Source organism: Chenopodium album, chromosome 2 (assembly GCF_948465745.1).
Source record: "Chenopodium album chromosome 2, dcCheAlbu1.1, whole genome shotgun sequence".
NCBI classification, from domain to species: Eukaryota; Viridiplantae; Streptophyta; class Magnoliopsida; order Caryophyllales; family Amaranthaceae; genus Chenopodium; species Chenopodium album.
The window spans coordinates 33,968,200-33,989,468 of NC_137835.1; the positions used below are offsets into that span (position 1 = coordinate 33,968,200).

Sequence of the window (21,269 nt, forward strand, 5' to 3'; positions counted from 1 at the left end):
ACATCATCAAAAATCTCATGAATATGGTTAGTTGAAGAGTTAATCAAACACACATTATCCAATGAACGAAGGGAATTATCATTCATGACTCCTTTGACAAAAGACAAGGATTCATGCTTTGGTTTTGGCTTAAAACTCACTTTTTCATTACCAACTCTCAAAGTGATATGGCTGCCCTTAACATCTATAAGATCACCCGAAGTAGGTAAGAATGGTCTCCCTAGAATAATAGGAATGTGGTCATCCTCCTCAATTTCTAGCACAATAAAATCTACGGGAATTGTGAAACCACCTATCCTAAGGGGAACATCTTCAACTCTTCCTTTTGGAAACTTAATTGATCTATTGGCCAATTGCAAGGTTATGTTCGTAGGAAAAAGTTGTCCTACCTTAAGCTTCTTGAACACCGAGTAAGGCATAATGCTAACGCTAGCACCTAAGTCACACAAAGCATTTTCAAACAACTTACTCTTGATCTTGCAAGGAATAGAGAAATTGCCCGGATCTTTCATCTTCTTTGGTAAGTCATTGGAAATCAAAGCGCTACAACACTCACCAAGCTCTACCGAATCTACCTAATTGCACTCTCTCTTACCACTCAAAATATCCCAAAGGAATTTGGAATATCTAGGTATTTAGATCATAGCTTCGGTAAGAGGGATAGAAAGATGGAACTCCTTTAACAAGTCAAGAAATCTCCCAAATTGTTTATCTAACTTGTTCATCATAAACTTTTGGGGATATGGAAGATCGGGTTTTGTCACTTCCTCTTGCACTCTCTTAACACTCTTATTTTTCTCAAAGACTTCTTCCTTGCTCACACTCTTTGACACATATTTCTCTATTTCCTCACTTGAGTCACAATCACTCTTCCTCTCATCCTCCTCATTATTCCTAGAAACTCTCTCTTCAAGCACTTTTTCACTCTTTGTGGTGATGGAATAAACGCGTTTCTTAGGATCAACTCCTTGAGAGGGTAGTGAAGAAGGGTTGGCACAATCTTTCAAAGTGTTGGCTAGTTGAGTGAATTGGGTTTCAAGCATCTTTTTGTGTGTCATCATCTCAATGAATTTCTTATCCCAAACCGACATGTAGGTGTTTAAAATTTTGGTTTGGTTCTCAATGATCTCCTCTATGGTAGTCTTGGAAGATGGGGGTTGAGTATAAGAATTATCACCATTCCCTTGAGGTCTTGGAGCAAATCCGGGTGGGGGTCCCCTTTGATTGTTGTTTTGAAAATTTCCCCTATTTTGATTGTTCCAATTACATCGGCCTTCATTATTACCAAAATTTTGGTGTTGGCCACCAAAACCATGAGATTAGCCTTGATTTCCATACCCTTGGCTTTGGTTTTATTACTATAACCTTGGTTATAGTTACCTAGGAAACAATGATTTCCTTGGTTCCTATAACCACTATTGTTGTAGTAATCAAAATTACCTTGTTGGTGAGAATTCCTATTCCCAAAATTCCTTGGACCATCAAATCTTTGTCCATTGTTATTATTAGAAACAAAATTCACTTGCTCATAATCATTGTTTTCAACATCATCACAATTCTCAAAAGCATTTGGATAATTTGAAGAATCATGGTCATAAGACCCACAATTATCACAAAAGACACAATCCATTGGCATATTACTCGAAGTAGAAGGAGGAGTAGAGTTAGAACGTATAATTCTCCCTTTCATGTGGGAGGGAAGACTTGATGCAATCGAAGAGGCACTCTCTAGCTTAGCTTTAATCAATGTCATCTCCTTTCCCTAGTTTGAGATTTGGGAAGACAAGTTATTGATTGCATTAAGATGATCAACCGAATAAACCTTTGAGCAACTCTTGCTTACAAACTCTCTCTTTCCCTCTTGCCAATCCATGTAATGACTAACTACATCCTCAATTAATCTACAACCTCTTCTTTTCTCTTGTTCATAATTGGGCCTCTGGCTCCGACATCAAGACACGACTTGCCTTGGGGGCTCAATCCTCCATAGAAAATTTGTATGATTTGATAAGTTGGAACTCCATGATGAGGACATTCTTTTTGATACTCCTTGTATCTTTTCCAAGCCTCATACAAAATCTCACTAGGATTTTGCTTAAAACTTTGGATTAGAGTTCTTGCCTCGGCGGTGTTCTTTTGAGGATAAAAGTGTAGACATCTACTTTTGGCCTCCTGTCCCGACAAGAAGTGCAATGATGATAAATAAAGCCATCTTCGTGTTGGATCAAAGTGAAGAATACTTATGGATAAATGGTTAAGCCACAAAACACAAAAGACTAGCCCAAATTAAAGAAAAAGCCAAAACAAAGGTCCAATTAACTAAACCCGATCATATTTAGGCATAAGCCCGTACTTAAACCCTAATAATGACATATTTAGGAGCGCCTAGGTTAAAACGTAGTGCTGCCGTAGAAAAAGCCACGCGCATCTCACAAAGTCGCGCAAGGTTGCCTCGCACAACCAATTCGGTTGCGCGCGACACCCAGCGCAACATTCAGAGTTGCGCGCGACACCCAGCGCAACATTCAAAGTTGCGCGCGAACCCAGCGCAACTTTCAGAGTTGCGCGCGACACCCAGCGCAACTTTCAGTGTTGCGCTGCGGAGGATTCAAAATTATTCAGAATTATACGGAAAATATTAAATCAAATCTTACAATAAAGTCGCACGCAAGACATTTTGTTGCGCTACACATAGCAGCGCAACATTATAACTTGCACTGGGTTGCTGCGCGCAACTCCCTCAGTTGCGCGCGACACCTGCTGTGGCAGAATGCTCTAAACACTAAACCTAATCATTCCCTATAAATACGAGCTGAAACCGAGGCTTCAATAGACAGAAGTTAACCTAAAACTCTTGTGAAGTAACTTCTGAACTTGTGCAACCTAGCCCTCTTGTCCTAAACACTCACCCTTTCGATACTTAGTTACTACAGGGGAGGTTCCCTAATAAGAAGGTGTCCATAAGTGTTCTAAACGGAGATCTAGTAAAGAGAAGTGGTAAATTCCCGAGCACTTAGTTAAATTACCTTTATTTTCTTGTTTAAAAGGACTTTAATTAATTAATTAATGTTGTTTGATCACCTTTAAAATAATTAATTAATCAATTCCACATAGAACCTTGCGTTAAAAAAATATTAGAATTGAATTAAATAATTGTTGGTTGATCACTTAAGCCAAGGCGAATCTTGTTTATTTTCTTGTTCTTTTCACGAATTTGAATAAATAAGAATAACGACATTACGATGTAATTCCTACGTGAATTAATGCTTGTAAAAAAATCAACTAACATAGTTTTAGGCCAAGGCAAATATTGTTGCATATATTGTTTGGTGATGAAATTGTAAAAAAGAAAGAGCTAGTAGAGGCCGCACTAGGGCTAGGATAACGATTCCTCTCTAAAAGGAACGTTATTTTAGTACCCTCGCTCTCGAACTCATTTCTTGTTTATAGACCAATTTGGTCATGGGTAAACTTATGATTTGTGCTAATTATTCCATGAACTCCACATGGAAGAAAGGCATGACCGACGTTTATGAGTTTTTTATAAAACTCATTGGCAACTCCTACTTGTTTCTTACAAAGAAGCGTGATGATAGAATCAATTCTAATTCAAGGTCCCCCAAACAGTAAGGAATTCAAATCCTAATACAACCTAACAAGTGTAAAGTCCTAGGATTTTAAGTGACCAAGGGCATTTAAGGAGAGTACCCCTTACGATGGGATCACCCTCCTTACAGTGGCGACTCTACTAGGGACTTAGAGGTTACATGATTAATTCATAATTATGGTCCAAGGTATCCAGCACTAGGTTGCCTATGGGTTGTAATGAGAATAAACTTGGATAATATCTAGTTAGAGAGCGAGACTTGAACGCATAATATCTTCCTTTTGCACAAAAATAAAAACCAAACAAGCAACATTGCATCATGCATAAGCATAGCACACTTAAACCATTGGGGATCAGCTCATTGACTAGGGATCGCCAACACTAGACTTCTATCCCTAAATAAATAACAATCATCCCACCCATATCACCAACAAAATGTTAGGAGGGCGATGTCATGGGTCAACACGTTGAGTGATTCATTTATGCGTCGTTTCTTAAGGTATGGTACCTTTGGACACCCAAGCCTTTTTTGATCTTAGAACGGCATTGCGTGAATCTTGACTATTGACATGCTTATGTGATTATGTGATTATGTGCAACGTGTTAGGAAAGTCTTCTTTTTCTTTGGTCTAGGTTCCTAATTACGAAGTTGTCGCTTCGTAATTTAGCGTCATATTCAAAGGATAACATAAAAAAAAAAAAAAAAAAGAAAAAGAAAAAAGAAGAGTCAAGTAATAAAATCGAATAAAAAAAACACTCGAATTGAAAAAAAAATATTACGAGCAGGTGGCGTGCGCAACTCATGAAGTTGCGCGACCCCTCCAAACGCAAGTTATTTTGTTGCGCGCGACAGCCGCGCGCAACTGAGTAACTTGTGCGCGCCCATTGGACGAGTCAGTTTTGATTTCTCAAAAAACAAATTGACTCGTCCGAACAATATCTTCATTGAAGAATTGTTAAGGGCGATGTTATCCGTTTGAGTATATTTTGCGTCTTTTCCTTTTTTTTCCCTTTTAAAAGCAAGCGTATCGATTTACTTATCCTTTTGTACTCCTTTAGGTCTGGTTTTCAATCTTGGGAAAGAGGACCCCCAAACACTTATATTCTACGTTCACCCCCCAAAGATCAACCCCTTTAAGACCATTTTCCTTCTACAACTAATCCTAGTACAACAACAATGACAACCGTCGAAGAACTTCAACAAGAGATTCTTCGTATGAGAGAGGAAAAGGCTCAAGAGGCCGAGGAGAGGAGAATTAAGAGGATGGAAAATGCTGAAAAGAAAAAAATTGAAGCCTTATCCTTAAAAGAAAAGATGGAGAAATTATCCATCATAGAAAAGTCATTAGAGAAGCTAGTTCTTCGTTCTACAATGGGGAACAAGTACTTTGACGCAGAAAAGTTTGCTCCTCCCCCAGGACTTGCTTTGCAAGAAAAGTTCGTAGCTACGGACTTGCCAATATTTAAGGTGACCAATAATCCACAAAATCATTTAATGTGTTCTACTGGCACTATGGCACTAAAGGGAGTTGATCCTAAGCTTTATGCTTTCTTTCCCTTTATCAGTAGACCCAACCGCGAGATAGTGGTACTATGGGCTAGATCCAAAATTTAAAGCAACATGGGAAGATGTAGGTTCGACTTTCATCACCCAATACAAGAGTAATGTAGAGTTCAAGTAAACTTTACGTGAACTCGAGATGCTTAAGTAAGGCGACAATGAAGGTTTCCTTGCTTTCTATGGTAGATGGCAAGAAAAGGCGGCCCACCTTACCCAAAGGCCTCCTGATCTCGAGTTAGTACAAAAATTCATTGACAACTGTCATGAAAATTACAACAAACATCTAAGTTACCTTGGTCTAGAAACTTTTCAAAAGGTTTATTCTGTGGCTACTAGGATTGAAGATGATCTCGATAAAGAAAAAGCAAACAAACCTCATTATAATCATCAACCTAAAATAATTACAAGAAGGGGAATGATAATGCATCATCCTTTATCGACGTATTTGCGATTTCCACGCGATACAATAACACAAATCGATATGATAATCCTAAAAAAAGATGGACAAAAGAGAGAAAATTTACTCTATTTCCTATAAGCTATAAACAATTGATAGAAAAATTAAATGAAAAAGGCTTCCTTGCGCCAACAGGGCCAACACCACCCACTCCACCAGAAAAGAAGTTTCCTCAATGGAATGCTAGTGCTTATTGCGCTTATCGTAGAGGCGTTGGACACGACACCGAACGTTGCTATGTTTTGAAGCACAAAATACAAGATTTAGTAGACGATGGGAGAATTCCCACGCCTAAACCTAACAATAATGCATCCCCCTTAGGGGTGTTTCACATCGATGAAGACGATATGGGAAGTGATACGTTCAATCCTTTGGACTATATCACACCCATAATAGAACCTCTATCCACAATACTCATAGGGGCAACTACTAATGAAGTATGTGGACTATGGGTCGACGACTTTTAGGACTTAAATGAAACAAATGGAGCGCTTGATTAGGATCATTTCTTGGGAAAATCGCAAGATTTATCGAATCTCTCCTTGGATGAACAGTGACATCAAGCACAACTCATAGAACATCTTGAAATGGAGGCCCATCCCAAGCCTCTAGAAGAAAGTTGGTTTATGAGTCCTACGACTAACTCAAATGAGATAGATCATTTAACTCATTCTGGGCGAGTCTACCAAGCACCACCACCAAATGGATCTTCGACCACATAAAATCAAACTCAAGGTCAAACAAAAAATATAATACCACCTTCAATTAAGGTGGAAGATCCATTGGTCAAACAACTTCGCCAATCTAAGGCGAATGTTAGCATTTCGGAACTCCTAAGTACTTCTAAAGAACATAGGAATTCTCTCATGAACGCTCTAACGACTTTGTCTGTAAGCACGGACATTACCCCTCAGGACCTCGTTAGCTTTCTTACTAGCGAGAAATCCAACAAGTCAATCGTTTTCACTAATGATGATTTTCCTTTAAAAGACACTACCTACAACAATGCGTTATACTTAACTATGGGATGCAAGGGATACAATATCCCTCTAACTTTGGTAGACAATGGGTCGACTGTAAAAGTATGCCCATTACGAACGGAAAAATACTTTGGCCTAAATCAAGAAAAAGCTTTCCAATAAACAAAACAAAGCATAAGGCCCTATGACAATTCGAGAAGATCAGTGTGTGGAATTGTTAAGCTACCAATTACCACAAGCCCATTTCAAAAGATGGTTGAATTTCATGTTATGGACATAAAACCTACATTCAACCTTTTACTTGGACGTCCTTAGATACATGAGCTTGGTGCAATACCATCCTCACTTCATCAAATGATTAGGTTGAACTATCAAGGGCTTCCTATGACTATACATGCTTCTCTACTCAAAATATCAATAAATGATCAATCACTCTTAGAAATAAAGCATAATAATGATGAAGAGGACATGTGGGGATTTTTCGTGGAGCCAATTTTCACAATTGAAATGGAAGAAGACTTGGAAAAACTATTCTAGCTTGATCAATATTCTGCTCGGATAGTAAACAACATCTTGCTCAAGAGTAGTTACTTTCCTAGGATGCCTTTGGGAATAGGAATGAAGAAATATCTCTTACTTCCTATCCCAAAGAAAAGCTTCTCCTTTGGATTGGGATATAAACCAACCAAAGAAGAATTGGAGTCTTACGATACAAAATACAAAGCACATAAAGACAATAATAAGAAAGGAATAATCACTTTACTCCCATCCTATCAACAAACCCTTAATGGATAATTCATTAGGGAGGGAGAAGATTACTCGTGCTACGACTTTCCGGAACCCTTAGTTTTGGAAGGAATCAAGAAGCCTGGATTTGAAATATTTCATGATTGCTACTTCTTGGATGACGATCTTAGTATCGTTAAATCAAAACACCCAACTCTAGGGTGCTATGATGGGCAAGCATTTAACTTGCTATTTTGACTAGAGAAAAATCATGTCGCAACAATGACCAATCAAAATGCCATTCAAGATGAAGCCTTTGATCCAACCTCGTTGATCACCCCTTCAAACGAAACTTTTAAGCATGGATGGAGGAAATCTCTGTAAAATGGATCAATCAAAACGAAGGGAAGATGTTTGAAGAATCAGACGATGAATCTATTGTAGACACTAGGGAAGCTGAAAATCTAGGCCTTGTGGCCATTACTGAGTCTTTATTTTCTAGTTCTAAGGACGAAGATCCCAAAAAGGATTCTTCTCTTGATGTACTCTCTTTTGATTTTAATAATATAAGCTCTATTTTTGAGTATATGCTATAACAATCAATCTAATGAAGATAATAACATTAATAAATTGATTGAATTAATAAATGAACGAGAACAAAAGAACCCTATTTTTGAAGAAACTAAAAAAGTTAATATAGTAACTAACGAAAATAAGAGAGAAGTCAAAATTGGCTTAACTTTAAATCTGGAAGAGCGATCGACCCTCATATCGACGCTCAAAGAATTCGAAGAAATACTTTCAAAATTAATTTCACGACAATAGTACTATTGGTCCAGTATGGAACATGATTGCATACAATATTTAAAAAATGTCCACAGTGCCAAATGTTCGCTAATTTACAACACCTCCCACCATCCGAACTATACAATCTCACTTCCCCTTGGCCTTTTTCGACTTGGGGAATTGACATAATTGGAAAAGTCTCTCCACCAGGATAAGGAGGGCACGAGTACGTATTAATTGCCATTGATTACTTTACTAAGTGGATTGAGGTTGCTTCTTACGTGAATATCACTTCTAAACATGTCGCAAAGTTTCTCGAACGAAACATATTGCATATTTTGTAGATATGGAGTTCAACATGAACTAATTAGTGATAAGGGATCTCAATTAAAAGCTGAAGTCGAGACCCTCTTAACTCATTATAAAGTAAAACATCATCACTGATCCCCATACAGACCTCAAATGAATGAAGCTGTAGAGTCGACAAATAAAAATATAACAGTAATCATTAAGAAAATGGCAGAAAATTACAAAGACTGGCCAAATAAAATACACTTCGCATTATGGGGTTATAGAACGTCTATACGAACATCAATAGGAGTAACTTCATACTCCATAGTTTTCGGAATGGACGCAGTTTAACCAGTCGAACTGGAAATACCATCCCTATGCATCGTACTTGAAATTAAGCTACCAGAAGCTGAATGGGTAATAGCGAGTGATAAAGGAATAAACTAGTCGTTAATTGCTTATCCCAAAATCAAACACTATTTATAAAATCCTAAACCAACCTAAAACAAGTATAGGTAAGTATAGGGTCGAACCCAAAGGAGTTAGTTGGTGTTCTCTCTTGCCTAAATCAAGCTATTTTGGAGATTGAAGTGAGAAAAATGGTTGGTGTTATGATAGCAAAATTAGACTAATCAAGTAATTTAATAAGCTAAATGCTAGGGATATTGGTTCCACATGCTAATTCAATAATCATGCTAATCAACAATTTCTTCGTTTGATTCAAGCATTGCAAAGGACAAACAATAGTAGCAATCAAGAGAGTTCAAGAGCTATCTCCTAGAGACCAAACTAGGGATCACTATGAATGGCTAATCAAGGAAATTCACAATCAAACTCAATCAATTAAAGCAATTCTCAAATTGATTGGTCATGTCATTATGAAATGCAATGCAATCTAGATTAATCTTATAGGTTGATCATTCCTAATCTAATTAATCACATGCAAAACTATGTCAACCAATTTAATTGCAACAATTCAATCAATCAAAGATCATCAACTAGCACAAATTATCAATCAAGCATGCTTCCCCTTCTCCCTAGCAACTAATCTACTCACTAATCCCTAGCAACTAATCTACTACCGCGCCCTCTCCAATAAACCCCGCGCCCGCGGAAAAATGCGTACGAAACCCGTTAAAAATTCCGCGGGCTTCCTGGGCAACACCCGCGCCCGCGGAAAAAGCACTCGTGCCCAAGCGCGACGAATCCCCTGCTCCCAAAGGGTGATCAGATGGCCGCGCCCTAAACTACCCACGCCCGCGGCAAGCCCGCGGCCATACCGCAGAGAGTTCCTGGTCGAAATATGCCAATTTGGTGCATATGAGCCCGCGCCCGCGGCCTTAAGCACCCGCGCCCGTGGCAGACTGGCAGGGCTGGATGCCCTCTCCATCCCCTCTCTAAGCCCTCTCTAAGCCAATTATTTCCTCCTTGCTTGGTCAATATAGCCCATCTTGATTCCCTTGCAAAGACAAATCCTAGGTACCTACAAAAAAAACAACGAAAAGGAATAAAAGGGAAAAAGAACCAAATAAAAGGAAAACACGAGGAAAATACGAAAAACACATGGAAAGAAAGAAAGAAAGGGATTAAAGGAAAAGGTGCAAAAATAAGATAAGAAAGCATAAAAAGGAAGATGAAATCATCCTAAAAGACTACCCTATGAGTGCCATAAATTACACTAATCAAATTCCCCCAAGCTAGACTTTTGCTTGTCCCGAGCAAAACAAAGGCTAAAAAGGAAAAAGAAGGGCTTATTCGAAATAAGAAAAGAAAAAGAAAGAGGTGAGAATATACACTAACTCACTTTCGTAGGAATCATGGTCAATTTTAGCAACAAAAGACAAGCCATTTAAACCCCTAGATCGCTCTAGAGGACGAGTGATGCTCTCATAAAGGTTTCGTAGAGATAACCTATAACTCTTATTAAACAAACAAAAGAAGGAAAAATGAGGCAAAATGCAAGAATAAAGAGCAAACAAAGAAAAACAAAATAAAAATAAAAAAATCGTTGTGAAATGGACTTTACAAAGTTACTATAGTTCAAATGAATAACAACCTTTCTAAAGTAAGTAATGGTATGCACGTTATAAGATACCTAAGGTTGATTGAAACATAAATATGCTAAGCATAGGAACTAGTTTTCACACTCCACTTTCATCCCAAACGATCTTACCGCGATCCCCCTACTAATCTCATATCTCCCCTTAGTGAGCGTCTCATAGATTCCACGAAGGAACCGGAAAAAGATCGAATTTTTGGCTTACTCGACATCATGACTTCGCATCCTCTTTCCTTAGGCTATAACCCATGATTCCCTCCACCGATGAATGACTCAACCCCTAGGTCAAAAGGTCTTCCCAAAGGTTGTAACGTAAGGCAAAAAGGGTTAAGGTAGGCTAAATTTAAAATTTGGTGGTTAACCTAAATTGTGAAGCAAAGATTGCGCATTTCTTTACACCATAACCAAGTAATCACCAAACAAAAATACCAACACCCCCAAGCTTATTCAAAGCTTAGATCACAAACATATACACAAAAAGCGTGAGAACGTGCATACCATTACTTGAAAAAGTATGAATCTCACGTGGTTAAGATTCAAGATTAAGTTTGCGAAAGTCAAGGATCCATGCCGCTCATGCAAGAATATGATGAATGCTTGAAAAAGTATGAATCTCACATGGTTGTAGCAAAAACTCACTAAGGTTGTCAAATCGAAGATAGGGAGCAACTACCAACATGCCACAAACAAGTAGAATCCGGCTTCATGATCCCCTTAGTTCTAGACAACTACCTTAGCATGCTTTATCCTAGAATTAACCAAACGTAATCTCAAACCGTGCATACCATGACCACCTAGTAAGGTTATTATTCAAAAGCAAGAGTCCAATGTTTACAAGTCCAAGTCAAAAACAATAATGAAAGAGTGAAAAATAAAGCCTCAAAAAGCTATGTACAAAACCAAGAACAAAAAGAAGAGAAAAGAAAAGAAAAGAAAATAAAATATGGAAAACCAAGATAAAGGAAAAGTAGGAGAACAAAGAAAAGGACAAAGATGCAATCATAACACGTATTTCCCAATCGACAAACAAGCGGTCAAATAGCCACATCACCAAAGACCCCAAACACACTAGGTGTTATAATCATACATCCTCGAACCGTTCAACTCTCCTAAAACTAATCCTAATCTAAGCAACCAAGAAAAGTAAAGGAAGAAAAGTAAAGAGATAAAACAAGAAAGGCCTCACCAAGCGTCCAAGCTATGCTGCAATAATAAAGGAACAAGAACGACCTCCACTAAGAAGCTTCAAAGACTAAAGCAGTGGCTATGAGCAAGGTTAGAAAAAGAAAAGAAAAGGACTATATACAAAATGAAATTGTTAGTAACTTCCAAACAAAAGCAAACAAAAGTAAATTTACGCGAAAACTATGTACAAAGAATCAGAGAAACCATCATCATCATCATCAATAAAAGGGACCACAAAACATCATCATCAAAAACTAAAACAACAAGATAGACAACATACCAACGAGACTACCAAGAGCAAAGCAAAATAAATCCATCAAAGCCCTTTCAAACACATCCCCAAGAGTCCAAGGTGCCTCCCCAAAAACCTACCCTAAAACATCCTATTTGATTCCCCCCGTAAAAAATAAGGGCATCGACCGCGATGCTTAAAAACATGCAAAGCTAAAAGGAAGGAAACAAAAAGGGAATCAAACAACCAATGGGGAAACTATTGGCCACTAGGGCCGGCACCACCATCATCCACATCCCAACCTCCGGTATAACCGAGAGGGAACCCATAGCGACCCTTAAAAAGGTCAAGTTGAGATGTGGACAATTGGTTAAAAGGCTCCGGTTGCATACAGAGCTCGGGGTGAGTGGGGTGAACATAGTAGTAGTCGGGGTCACCCCTATAATCACTCCCCCCCCCCCCACCGAGACCCGGTTGTCATAATGACCAGACTCATCTGGGAAGTCACGCCTTGGCTCATCGGGGTTCGCAACCTAGGGCCAATATGGGTACGTGGGGAGGTTGTTACCACCCCAAGATGGCACCGGCCCTTGTTGGGGCGGCACATAAGGGTAGTTCACCGGAGGAGTGACCTCCCTCCTACGCTCACTAGCGTCATATAGGGCGCTAGTTTGAAAAGACAAAGTTTGATGGTTCGAATACATACCTTGCATGCGCTCCATAAGCTCACGCATAGCCTCCATCTCACGGAGATATGCATCTTCTTGGTTGTCTTGTTGGTGATGTTGTTGTCTTCTTCTTCCTCTTTGTTGCGGTTGTTGTTGTTGTTGCTCTTCTTCATCTTCTTCATCCTCACCACCTTCTCCTTCTTCATCCTCACCATCATGCTCATCATCGTCCTCATCACCATCATCCTCCTCCATAACATTCTCAACCCTCCCGTCATCCTCGGGAAAATAGTTGCGGAATGGTCTAAATTTCCGGGATTTCATTTTATTATAGATAGGGGTGTGTTTAGCCCGGTTATGAAATTTGAGAGCGGGTAAAGGAGGAGGTGGGGCATTATCTTGAGTATTTTGGTTTTGAGGGGGTTCGGTGTTTGAAGGTTGGTCACGAGAGGATTGGCCGGGGGATTGGTTTGAACTTCTCTTGCTACTTTTAACTCTCCTCAACAAATCCATATTATCAAGCTCAACCAATACAATGAATCACAACGAACACCCAAATTCAACACTACCACCAACGTGAACAAACGTCCGTTCACAAGACCACCCAAAACCACCATAAACTACAAAATACCTGTTACAAGCATCAAACAACCAAAAATCCAACAACAACCAACAATATTAACAATCTATTACAAAAAAGAAGCACAAAAACATCCAAAATAATTCAAAAACTACCGTACAAACAACCAAAAACATCATACTCAAGCTTAATCAAGGCCACTCACAACCAATGCATAAAAATCAATTGAAATCGACAAAAATAAAACAAAGGTGAGAAGTATACCAAGATTGAAGACTCAAAGCAAGCACAAAACTGAGTAGACTCGAAGTTCCCGAAGAAAACCACGAGAAAGAAGAGAAAACTTGATGAAAATGGAGTATGAAAGAAGTTTGGATGGAAATTTAAGGGAAAATAAGGGTGAATTTCAGTAAAATTGAGTGAAAGAGATGATTTGGGGGTTAGGGTTTGAGAGGAGTAAAAAAGAGAATGGGGAAAATTAAGAGTGAAAGGGAAAATAAGAGAGGAGAGAGAAAGAGAGAGGAACCGGGTCTATTAAAAACCAAGATCCCCGCGCCCTCTCTCGACAAAGTCGCTCCCGCTCCAAAACTTCCGCGCCCGCGGAGAGTTTCTAGAAAAATCTGGAAATACCATACCTGACCATATGCCGCGCCCTCTCTAATTCGCCCGCGCCCGCTCCAAAATTGTCGCGCCCGCGGAGAGACCGTAGAGAGGCCGCGGAGAGTTCCCGATCCAATTTTAGAAATTGAGCCGCGCCCTCTCTAAATTTCCCCTGAGCTCTCTCTAAGGCACTCGCGCCCGCGGAGAGCCCGCGCAGAGACCGCGGAGAGCTACTGATCCGATTTCCAATAATTGAAAGCAAGGGCACCCGAGGCCTCTCCAAGCCCGCGGGGTGCCCTCTCCCCTGCACTCTAAAACCTCTTATCACCCTCAACAAACACATTTAGTCCATATATGATGAATGAAGGCACCTAACAAAGCAAACAAAAAACACAAGAAAGGGTAAGAGCAAAAATCAACAAAAAACCAAAAATAAAAGAAAGAAAGGAAAAGAGAGTAAAGGTGAGAATTCGGGTTGCCTCCCGTAAGCGCTTTTGTTTAACGTCGTTAGCTCGACGTTACCACCCCACTCAAGGTGGTTTGAAAAGAATCATTTTATGAATAAGACCAACAAACACTCCATCATAATATTTCTTAAGCCGATGACCGTTAACCTTGAAAGAAGATGAGGAATCCAAAGGAGAAATCTCCACGGTGCCATTAGCAAAAACATCTTTCACCAAGAAAGGACCACTCCATTTTGACATGAGCTTTCCGGGAAATAACTTCATTCTCGAGTGGTAGAGGAGGACTTTATCACCCACACAAAACTCCTTATTCTCAATAAGCTTATCATGAGCTTCTTTGGAACGAGCTTTGTAGATGCTAGCACAGTCATAAGCATCAAGTCTAAGCTCCTCTAGCTCATGAAGATCCAACCACCTTTTCTCCCCCGCACTTTCTAAATCAAAGTTTATCTTTTTGATAGCCCATAAAGCACGGTGTTCAAGCTCCACCGGGAGATGGCAAGACTTGACATAGACAAGGCGATATGGAGTGGTACCAATAAGCGTCTTAAAAGCCGTCCTATAAGCCCAAAGAGCATCATCTAACTTGTCCGACCAATCCTTTCTATTCCTTGCAACCGTCTTCTCAAGAATGAGCTTTATTTGACGATTGGAGACCTCGAATTGGCCACTCGATGGAGGATGATATGGGAGGTCAAACCGTTGATGTACTCCATGTTTCCTCAACATCTTTTGGAAGGCGTTGTGAACAAAATGAGATCCGTTATCGCTTATCATAGCCTTAGGCACGCCAAACCTTGGGAAGATGAATTTGTTGAACAACTTCAACACTACTTTGTGGTCATTAGTAGGGGAGGCAATGGCCTCAACCCATTTAGAAACATAGTCCACAGCCACAATTATGAATTGATTACCATATGAAGATGGGAATGGTCCCATGAAGTCAATCCCCCAAACATCGAACACCTCTAACTCAAGAATGGGCTGTTGAGGCATCTCACTCCTCTTGGAGATATTCCCAACCCTTTGACATGGATCGCATGACTTTACAAAGCCCCACAAATCTTTGAAGAGATGTGGCCACCACAAACCACATTGAAAAACCTTAGTGGCAGTCTTTGAAACGCCCATATGACCCTCACTTGGATCCGAATGGCACATCTTTAGAACAATTGGCACCTCTTCATTCGGGACACAACGCCGAAGCAAGCCATCCACCCCGCGTTTATACAAGATTGGTTCATCCCACATGTAATGTCTTGCCTCCCTCTTGAGCTTCTTCTTTTGGTTCTTGGAGAAAGAAGGTGGAAACACCCCACATGCTAGAAAGTTTACCAAGTCGGCATACCATGGGAGATCCTTAACCTTAATGGCATACAAAACATCATCAAGATTCTATCTTCAATTGGTAGACCATCATCATAAATTTGATAAACTTAAGGCGAGAAAGATGGTCCGCCATAACATTTTCCGCACCCTTCTTATCCCTAATCTCTATTTCAAAAGTTTGTAATTCAAGAACCCAACGAATCAACCTTGGTTTGGACTCTTTCTTGGCAAAGAGATACTTGAGAGCCGCATGATCCGTGAAGACAATGGTCTTGGAACCCAAAAAATAACACCGGAATTTCTCGAAAGAGTGAACAATGGCAAAGAATTCTTTTTTCGTTGTTGTGTAATTCTTTTGGGACCCATTTAGTGTCTTGGAAATATAGTAGATGACATAAAGCTTCTTGTCAACACGTTGTCCCAAAACACCTCCAATTTCCCAATCACTAGCATTACACATCAATTCAAAGGGTAGATCCCATCTTGGGGCTTGAAGAATGGGGGTAGAGATTAGGGCCTTCTTCAATCTATTAAATGCTTCCAAGCACTTATCATAAAAAACGAACTCAAAATCTTTTTGATGAAGATCATTAAGGGGCTTGGCAATGAGTTAGAAATCCTTGATGAATCTTCTATAGAAACCCCCATGACCCAAAAATGATCTCACTCCCTTGACATTCACCGGAGGTGGAGGCTTCTCAATAACCTCTATTTTGGCCTTATCCACCTCTATTCCTTTATGAGAGATCTTATGGCCAAGCACTATCCCTTCCTCCACCATAAAATGGCATTTCTCCCAATTCAAGACAAGATTAACCTTTACACACCGAGCCAAACATTTCTCAAGATTAACTAGGCACTCTTCAAATGAAACCCCACCTACGGAGAAATCATCCATAAACACCTCCATTTCTTCCTCCAACATGTCTCCAAAAATGCTCATCATGCATCTTTGAAAAGTTGCGGGGGCATTACAAAGGCCAAAGGGCATTCTCCTATAGGCAAAGGTCCCATAGGGGCATGTAAATGTTGTCTTCTCTTGATCTTCGAGGTGGATTGGAATTTGGAAAAATCCCGAATAGCCATCAAAGAAGCAATAGAACTTGTGCCTTGTTAGTCTCTCTAACATTTGATCAATGAATGGAAGGGGAAAGTGATCCATTTTGGTGGATGTATTTAGATGTCTACAGTCTATACACATCCTCCAACCGGTGGCCGTCCTATTTGGAATGAGCTCACCACTCTCATTCTTGACTACGGTCATACCCCCTTCTTAGGAACGACATGAACGGGAGAAACCCACGTAGAGCTTGAGATGGGGAATATGATTCCCGCATCCAAGAGCTTGGTGATCTCTTTTTTCACCACCTCTCTCATTTACGGATGTAGCTTCCTTTGTCGTTCAATAGAAGGAAGGGTGCCTTCCTCAAGCGTTATGTGGTGCATACACAAAGCGGGGCTTATACCTTTAAGATCATCGATAGTATAGCCCAAAGAACCTTGGTGCTTTCTCAAGACACAAAATAACGCTTGAGCTTGGCTCTCGCTCAAGGATGCACTAACAATTACGGGGTAAGTGGAATTTGGGCCTAAGAATTTATACCTAAGGTGTGATGGTAGAGATTTGAGCTCTACCATAGGCACACCTTTACCTAATTTTGTTGCGGCCGCTTGCAAAGCTTCATGGATTGAGATCTTCAAGCACAATTGTTCATCCACTTCCTCCATGCTTCCACTAAGCAATTCCTCATACAATGCTACCTCCTTGCATGGTACACCTAGCTTGTCTTTGTTCAACTAAACATTTTGAAGAGCATCGTTAGAGGTGGGCAAGTGCTCATGCATGGAAGACACAACATGATCAAGAGATTCAATCATCATGCAATTTTCAAGAGAAGAACTTGGATATTTCATGCTTTCATTCAAATCGAATTCTATGACCTCATCTCCTACCTTAAGGGAAATCTTTGCACATTTTATATCTATCATAGCACCCGAAGTAGCAAGAAAGGATCTACCTAGAATAATTGGAATGGTAGCATCTTCATCCATTTCTAAGACAACAAAATCCACTGGGAACACAAACTTCCCAACCCTCAATGGAACATCTTCCACTTTACCTTTTGGAAACTTGATTGACCTATCGGCTAGTTGCAAGGTAATGTTAGAAGGTAAAAGTTCCCCTAGATCAAGTCTTTGATAAACCGAATATGGCATTAAGCTTACACTAGCTCCTAAGTCACATAAGGCATTATCAAATTACGTTTTGTTAATAGCACAAGGGATGGAAAAGTTTTCGGGGTCTTTCAACTTAGGTGGCATTTTGTTCATGATGATCGCACTACAATTTTCATTCAAATTGATTGTTTCCACAACATCACAAGTCCTCTTTCCGCTCAAAATGTCTTTGAGGAATTTGGCATGATTAGGCATTTGGTTGATCACATTGGTGAAAGGTAGAGAAAGGTGAAGTTGTTTGAGCATATCAATAAATCTCCCAAATTGCTCATCCAATTTGTGTCTCATGAATTTTTAGGGATAAGGGAGCTTGGGTTTCACAATCTCTTTCTCTACTCTCACCTCTCTTGGTGTCTCAACCACAACCTCATCTAAAGATGCTCTACTTCCCTCATTCTCAACCAAAACTTCCTTGGGGACCTCCTTGTTATCACTCCTCCTAAGCAATCTCTCCTCAAGAACCTTACCACTCCTTGTAACAATAGCATTCACGGGTTTCTTGGGATCCAGGCCTTGGGAAGGTAAAGAAGAAGGGCTTTCTTGGTCTTTCAAAGCACTAGCAAGTTGAGAAATTTGGTTTTCGAGCATTTTGTTGTGGGTCATCACTACATTGAACTTCTTGTCACTAACGGCAATATATGTGTTCAACAACTTGGTTTGATTTTCAATTATTTCCTCCAAATTGGTCCTAGAAGAAGAAGATTGTGAATAGGAATTTTCACCTTGAGTCTTTGGAACAAATCCGGGTGGGGGACCTCTTTGAGAATTACCCCTATTTTGATTTTGACCTTAACCTTGATTATTGTTTCCACTACCTTGGTTATGATTTTCATAACTTTGGTTTTGATTACCATAATTTTGGTTTTGATTTTGACTACTATAACCTAGATTGTTATAGTTGCCACGAGAACTTTTGTTCCCTTGGTTCCTATAACCACCACCTTGGTTATAGTTGTCAAAATTACCTTGGTTTTGGTAATTCCTATTCCATTGACCTCTTTGATTATCAAAACTTTGCACATTATTATTTGACACATAATTCACATGCTCACTCTCACTATTATCAAAATCATCACCACATTACGGAGAAGCATGAGGGCAATTACAAGAGTCATGATCATAAGATCCACATGCATCACAAATCAAGCAACCTCTAGGCATATTATTTGAAAGGGAGGGGGTTGAGAGTTAGAAAAGGTACCTCTCCCCTTAAATTGAGAGGGAGAATTCGAAGCTTGAGAAGAAAAAGAACCTTCCAACTTGGCCTTGATTGCGGTCATTTCTTTCCCCAAGTTTGTCATCTGTGAGGATAAGTTGTTGATCGCATTTAAATGATGTATAGAGTACACCGAAGAACCACTCTTGGTAGTTGAATCCCTCTCACCATCTTGCCAATCTCTATAGTACTTAACCATGTCCTCTATAATGTCCACCACTTCTTCTTCCGTCCGATTCATTATGGGACCTCCGCCACCCCCATCGAGGCATGATTTTCCTTGAGGACTTAGGCCACCATAGAATATTTGAATGACTTGATAAGTTGGAATTCCGTGGTGGGGACATTCCCTTTGATACTCTTTATACCTCTCCCATGCTTCGTAGAGGCTTTCATTAGGTCTTTGCTTGAACCCTTGAATCAAAGCTCTAGCCTCCGCCGTTTTCTTTTGTGGGTAGAATTGGGACAAGAATTCCTTGGTGACTTCGTCCCATGTTCAAAGGGAATTTGGCTTTAACTCCTTATCCAACAACTCTAAGGCTCGGCCTATGAGAAAAAATGGAAACAACTTTAGCCGGATGAATTCTTGAGAAACTCCGTTCACTTTGATAGTGTTGCAATACTTTTCGAACTCCTTGAAATGGTTCAACGGACTCTCATTCTTAGCTCCGCTATATTGTCTCCTTTCGGTCAAAGCGATCATAGCCGGCCTAATTTCGAAGTCATTCGCCGGTGTTGTAGGTGGAGCAATTCCACTCTCAAACTTGTACGCACCGGGAATTCCCAATTCTTTCAAAGCAACTCTTGGTTGATCTCCCATGCCTAGTTCCTCTTTAAATCCTTCTTTGCTTGAAGAACTAAATTCAAAGGATCGACTAGCAATTCCTCTCCTTGAAAGAGTCCTTTCGATTTCCGGGTCAAAAGGCACAATGGATCGATCACGAGCTCTATACATGCAAAACTTCAATGAAAATATTAGTAGCACGGCTACAAATGTAGCCTTAAGAAACAAAATCTTTTTGGAATTTTTTTTTTCAATTAAAATGAAATAGACTCAACAACTAAAGCTAAGCACCAATTTCACTCCCCAGCAACGGCGCCATTTTGATAGAGGAATAAACTAGTCGTTAATTGCTTATCCCAAAATCAAACACTATTTATAAAATCCTAAACCAACCTAAAACAAGTATAGGGTCGAACCCAAAGGAGTTAGTTGGTGTTCTCTCTAGCCTAAATCAAGATATTTCGGAGATTAAAGTGAGAAAAATGGTTGGTGTTATGATAGCAAAATTAGACTAATCAAGTAATTCAATAAGCTAAATGCTAGGGATATTGGTTCCACATGCTAATTCAATAATCATGCTAATTGACAATTTCTTCGTTTGATTCAAGCATTGCAAAGGACAAACAATAGTAGCAATTAAGAGAGTTCAAGAGCTATCTCCTAGAGACAAAACTAGGGGTCACTATGAATGGCTAATCAAGGAAATTCATAGTCAAACTCAATCAATTAAAGCAATTCTCAAATTGATTGGTCATGTCATTAAGAAATGCAATGCAATCTAGATTAATCTTACAGGTTGATCATTCCTAATCTAATTAATTACATGCAAAACTATGTCAACCAATTTAATTGCGAAAATTCAATCAATCAAAGATCATCAACTAGCACAAATTATCAATCAAGCATGCTTCCCCTTCTCCTTAGCAACTAATCTACTCACTAATCATGGCGTAACTCAAGAACAAATCACTAGAATTAGCATTGATCATCATTCTAAATAAAAATCAAAAGAAAGCAATATCAACTACAATATCCAAATCAAATCCAAGCAAAACAAACAATCAAAGATGAAACTAAATCAATCAAGTAAGAGATGAACTAGAAGAAGAAAATCATACTAACATTAATGATTGAAAATGAAGAAATCCAAGCACAATTAATCCAATGTTGAAATACAAATCAAATACCAAGAACTTCTCTCTAACTTCTCTCTCTAAAATTAAGCTAATAAAAATTATCTAAAAGTTATCTTTAAAAAAGGAATTACAAGTGTATTTATAGGTAAAGAAGAAAAACGGGGTTCCCCCGCCCTCTCCAATACACTCCGAGCCCGCGGAAAAATGGGTATGGAACCCGTTAAAAATTCCGCGGGCTTCCTTGGCAACACCCGCGCCCGCGGGTCTTCTAGCCCGCGCCCGCGGCACAAGCACCCGCGCACGCAGCAAAAGCGCGGCGAATCCCCTGCTCCCAAAGGGTGATCAGAGGGTCGCGGTCTCTCTGATA

General features: G+C 39.7%; 2 non-coding genes across 2 annotated transcripts; both read left to right on the plus strand.

Moving 5' to 3' along the window:
- The first annotated feature begins 2,017 nt into the window (after positions 1-2,017).
- LOC145607536 (small nucleolar RNA R71) lies at positions 2,018-2,123 on the plus strand. The gene has a single exon (XR_014105579.1). It is a non-coding gene; the product is annotated as a small nucleolar RNA R71 (small nucleolar RNA).
- Positions 2,124-19,311: 17,188 nt separating this feature from the next.
- LOC145608144 (small nucleolar RNA R71) lies at positions 19,312-19,417 on the plus strand. The gene has a single exon (XR_014105736.1). It is a non-coding gene; the product is annotated as a small nucleolar RNA R71 (small nucleolar RNA).
- The last annotated feature ends 1,852 nt before the right edge of the window (positions 19,418-21,269 follow it).